The sequence below is a fragment of the Urocampus carinirostris genome, chromosome 20 (assembly GCF_059441175.1).
Source record: "Urocampus carinirostris isolate Australia breed hairy pipefish chromosome 20, RoL_Ucar_1.0, whole genome shotgun sequence".
NCBI lineage: Eukaryota > Metazoa > Chordata > Actinopteri > Syngnathiformes > Syngnathidae > Urocampus > Urocampus carinirostris.
The window spans coordinates 17,081,070-17,087,069 of record NC_142368.1 but is presented as its reverse complement, the minus strand read 5'-3'; positions in this window follow the sequence as shown (position 1 = coordinate 17,087,069).

Sequence of the window (6,000 nt, the reverse complement as noted above, 5' to 3'; positions counted from 1 at the left end):
TAGAACGAAGTTGAGTAAAGTCAGTAGAGTTTTTCCAGAACCGGCTTCTTCGGCTCGGCTCACTAAAAGGAACCGGCTCTTTCGGGTTCTAAACGGCTCTTCAGGTTGTTTATGCTTCTTTCATCCCTATATGAGCAAATATTGTGTAAAATTATGCACAAAATGACTTAAGGGAAGGCGGAATAGAACAAAAGAGAAAAAAAGACCAAAATGAAAAAGTAGTAAAAAGCTGAGAAAAAAGAAACAAAAGGAAGAAAAAAAAAAGAAGGAAAAATTCAGAAAAAAGCCAGAAAAAAGAAGAAAGAAACAAAGGAAAAAAAGTAAATAGAGAACACAAAGAAAAAAGTAACAGCTCGGAAAAAATAAACAATGAGATTTTTTTAAAGGAATTAAAGAAAAATGGAACAAACAGGTAAAAAGAAGAAACATTTTGTGTTGCATTCCAATAATTTCCAACTATACCAAGTCAATCTTGTTGCCAACATTGTTTTTCCACTAAAAAATGTGATTAAGTACAGTTGTGTATCGTGCAACCGACTAAATAAGCCCCCCAAAATGTTAGTATTATACGACAAAAGATACCAGGAAAAAAAAGAAATGGAAATTTTGTGAAAGAATTGTTGTAAAAACAAATTTTGGAATAATACATGAGTCAATTCATTCAAAAGAGAAAAATAATTTTGCATTGCCGGAAACTCAGCAAAATGTAACGTGATGTCAAGTGTTGGACATGTTTGATAATGATTTAGTTGCCACACTTGGGATTGCTGTTGCTCACTGTTGTTTCAAGCGTTGCTCACCGACTTTGTGTGAACGCTCAGACCCGTAAGGAAAATGACAGGGAACATTGTTTGGTTCCTGGCATGCGTAAGAGTTGAAAACCAAGGGAAAGGCAACCCCCCCTTTGACAGCTGAGATGCACCATTTGGAGAGAGCAACGGACCGGACCTCGAGCAGACGACAGATTTCCTAAGACGTCCATTGCGTCGGGCCTCCCTTCTCTGTTCTGATTGGCTCCCGTGTAGCCTTATAGGGATATAGAGCGTAACAGGTGCCCTCCACTAGGCTGTCTGGAGTCCGCTGAGCCCCTGGGCTCCATATTTGTAAATTTCTGCTCTGGTGCCGGTGGGGGGTGGCGGGGTGCTGCATAGCGGGAGTAATGAGAATGTAAATACCTCCCGGACCATCCGCTGTTCCATTTGGAGATATGTGTAATGCACCGTACATTTCGGAGTGACGCTGCTAATGTACTTGTTTACCTACATTGCTGAGCTATTTGAGGATCTTTACTACTTATTTCGAAGAACCGAGCAAATATTTCAAACAGGGGACTCAGATTTACAGCCTGGGGGCCAATGTTCCCTCTAATTTTCCTTACGGGTCTGAGCGTTCACACAAAGTCGGTGAGCAACGCTTGAAACAACAGTGAGCAACCGTAATCCCAAGTGTGGCAACTAAGTCATTATCAAACATGTCCAAAATTTGACATCGAGTTACATTTTGCTGAGTTTCCGGCAATGCAAAATTATTTTTTTCTTTTGAATGAATTGACTCACGTACTATTGCAAAGGTTGTACGGACTACAAACGTCGTTTGTTCTTACAATTCTTTCACAAGATATCCATTTCTTTTTTTTTCCTGACATTTTTTGTCGCATAATATTAACATCTTTGGGGGCTTATTGAGTCGGTTGCAAGATAGAGAACTGTACTTAATCACATTTTTTAGTGGAAAAACAATGTTGGCAACAAGATTCACTTGATAGAAATTATTTGAATGCAACACAAACTTTTTCTTCTTTTTTCCGTGTTTTTTTTAACTTTTTTTAATTCCTTTTAAAAAAATCTCATTGTGTTTATTTTTTCCGAGCTGTTACTTTTTTCCTACATTTCTTTCTTTTTTTTCTGGCTTTTTTTCTAAAATTTTCCTTTTTTTTTCTTCCTTTTGTGTCTTTTTTTTCTCAGCGTTTCACTACTTTTTCATTTTGGTATTTTTTTCCTTTTTTGTTCTATTCCCCCCTTCCTTTAAGTCATTTTGTGCATAATTTTACATAACAATTGGGTAATATAGGAATGAAAGAAGCAAAAACAACCCGAAGAGCCGTTTAGGACCCGAAAGAGCCGGTTTCTTTTAGTGAGCCGAGCCGAAGAAGCCGGTTCTCGACAAACTCTACTGACTTTACTCAACTTCGTTCTACTTCGACTCGACTTCAAAATACCGCATTTAGGACACAACGTCAGGGGAACCCGTGTATTTTTACCTTCATGCCTTGTAACTTTGACTTGATTCGCTTTTTAGTTAGCAATTTCGCACCCTGATTTTTGTGAGCCGGCTAGATTTTCTTGTGCGCTGCGAATATGCTTAGAGGGAACACTGCTGCGGGCCTATTGCCACCCTCATGATGATCGTTCGAGTTTAAAAACACAGTGTGCACGATTTGACCACTAGATGTCGCTGAATTCTATCGCGCAACCAAAAACGAGTGTTAAAAATCACAGGAAAAATACAAACCACAGAGACTCCACCTGAGCACGAAAGTACCACTTTTCTTCATTTTTCTCCCCAGATTTTTTTTCCGGGTTTTGGTTTGTCGAGTACCCGTAGCAGCAAGAAGACAAACAATGATCATCTTCTACTAGGTGAGGCTCATGTTATGTCCAATGAATACAAATTTCTTGAAAAAAACTGTTTGGATTTATTTTCATTTTGTTTCCGTCGCATTTTATGTTCGTTTTGCCGGAGATCAAAGAGATCAAAGCCAGGAGAGAAAGCTTACCACGTGTTGTGAGTCATCATTGTATTCATATTGAGTTTCTTTTGTCTTTTATTAGCATATTTGGTATTGGAGTCATCCGAAAGTAATTGAAAGTAATCCAGTTAAAGTAACCCTACCCAACCCTGCCCCTTTATCCGGATACAGACGGATCCGGAACGGCCGGTGGATTTCGAGGCAGGGTTCATCCTTAAAAGGAAATATAGGAAGCCTGACAGCCGAGCCCTACCTCCCATTGCAAAGGAACACACACTTTAACAGCTGTTTCGGAAAAAAAAACGGATCCTAAGATTCAGGTCTATCCACTACTTCAGGGGTGGGTAGTTATCCGGAATCAGGGGCCACATTGGGTGCAAATATTAGGCCGTAGGGCCAATCCTGGAGACATAACCCCATTTTTCTCCTTTTTGAATCAATATACATGTCGGCATCTTCATTTTATATTTTTTAAATGGATTAGTTTCATCAAATTGGTTTTAAAACATTTACACTTATAACAAATAACATATTTAGTCCCTGTTTTTGCTGTATTGTTGCAGTATTTCTTTAGTATTTTTAAAGTACTCCTGTAGTATGTTCTCTTCCTTTGTTGCTCTTTGTCTCTCTGTGTACTTTAACCTCTTTTTCTCTAACTTCCTTTTTTCCTTTTCTCTCTTTTCTCTTTCTCTCTTCAAATACTACGCAAAATCCATTACAGAAATAGCATAATACAAAATACTAATACATTAAAATGACGACAAATGTTACAAAAATACTACTACAGATATTACAACAGAAATACTACAAAAAGACTACTATCGAAATACTGCGAAATATAGTACAAAGATGCTACAATTGAAATACTTCAAACATTTTTCTAGACGAGAGAAATACTATGAAAAATCTATTACAGTACTACCATAATATAAAATACTACTACAGTAATATTACGACAAAAACTACAAAAATACTCAGACAGAAATATTACGACAGAAATACCAAATAAATACTACAATGTGAATATTTTGAAATACTTCTAAATAAATACTACTAAAATATTACTACAGTAATACCACAATAGAAAACTACTACTTTAGAAATATTACAATAAATACTAAGGTACTACTACAAAAAACTACTAAGAAAATACCACAAAAATACTAAAATGGTAATACTTCTAGAGAAATACTGCAAAGGTTCCATCACAGTAATACCATAATACAAATGGCCAATACAGTAAAACTACAACAAATACTACAAAAATACTGCGACTGAAATATTTCAACATAAATAATACAAAAAGACTACTTTGGAAATACTGCAAAAAATAGTACCGAAATACCACAAATACTACAACGGAAATACTTCTAGAGAAATACTACTAAAATTCCATGACACTAATACCATAATACAAAATACCAAAACAGTAAAACTGCAACAAATACTACAAAAATACTACTACAGAAATATTTCATCATAAATACTACAAAAATACTACTATGGAAATACTGCAAAAATAGAACAAAAACACTGTACACCAAAAATAGTACAGAAATACCACAAATACTACAACGGAATTACTTCAAAAATACTTCTAGGGAAATACTATTAAAATTCCATGACACTAATACCATAATACAAAATACCAAAACAGTAAAATTGCAACAAATACTACAAAAATACTACTACAGAAATATTTCAACATAAATACTACAAAAATACTACTATGGAAATACTGCAAAAATAGAACAAAAATACTGTACACCAAAAATAGTACAGAAATACCACCGATACTACAACGGAAATACTTCAAAAAATTCTTCTAGAGAAAAACTAACAAAAATTCCTTGACACTAATACCATAATAAAAAATATCAAAACAGTAAAATTGCAACCAATACTACAAAAATACGACGACAGAAATATTACAACAGAAGGTACTACAAAAAAACGACCATGAAAATACCGCAAACATACTGAAATGGAAATCCTTCTAGAGAAATACTACAAAAATTCTATTACAGTAATACCATATTACAAAATACTAATACAGTAATATGACGACAAGAAAAGAAGCTTGCTTGATTTCATCTATGTCCACAAAGTCACGGTTGCCCGTTGCCCTCACTTGGCCCCGCCCTTTTGGCACCAGCTGATTGGTTCCCCTACTGTTTAAACTCAGTGCTCTCATTCACTCCTTGTCGGTCCGTCAACGAACCTCTGCACTTGCAAGACTTGTATTTTGACTCTGTCCGGTATCCTGCTCGTGTATCCGGTATCTGGTATCGACCCCGCCTCTCTCGTCCTGTCCGGTATCTTGCTCCAATCTCCAGTATCCGGCATCAATCCCGCCTGTCTCGTCCTTTCCAGTATCTTGTTCCAGTTTCCAGTATCTGCTATCGATCCCATCTGTCTCGTCCTGTCCGGTAACTTTCTCCAGTATCCAGTATCGATCCCGTCGGTCCCATCCTGTCCGGTATCTTGCCTGTGTATCCAGTATCGATTGCGTCTGTCCTGCCCTGTCCAGTATCTTGCTCCAGTATCTGCTATCGATCCTGTCTGTCTCATCCTGTCCAGTATGTTTCTCCAGTATCTGGTATCGATCCTGTCCGTCCCATTCTGTCCAGTATCTTGCTCGTGTATCCAGTTTCCGTCTTGATTTCGTCTGTCCTGCCTTGTCCGGTATCTTGCTCCAGTATCCAGTATCCGGTATCAATACCGTCTGTCCAGTATCTTGCTTGTGTATCCGGTATCGATTCCGTCTGTCCTGCCCTGTCTGGTATCTTGCTCCATTTTCCGGTATCAATCCCGTCTGTCCCGTCCTGTATCTTGCTCCAGTATCTGGTATCAATCCTGTCTGTCACCTCCTGTCCGGTATCTTGCGCGTGAATCCAGTATCGGGTATCAATCCTGTCGGTCGCGTCCTGTCCAGTATCTTGCTCCAGTCTCCAGTATCCGGTATCAATCCTGTCTGTCCGGTATCTTACACACGTATCCGGTATCGATTCCGTCTGTCCTGCCTTGTCTGGTATCTTGCTCCAGTATCCCGCATCAATGCCGTCTGTCCCGTCCTGTCCGGTATCTTGCTCCAATATCCGGTATTGATCCTGTCTGTCCCGTCCTGTCCAGTATCTTGCTCGTGTATCCAGTATCGATCCCGTCTGTCCCGTCCTGTCCGGTATCTTGCTCCAGTATCCGGTATCAGGTATCTATATCGTTTGTTCCGTCCTGTCCGGTATCTGGTCTTG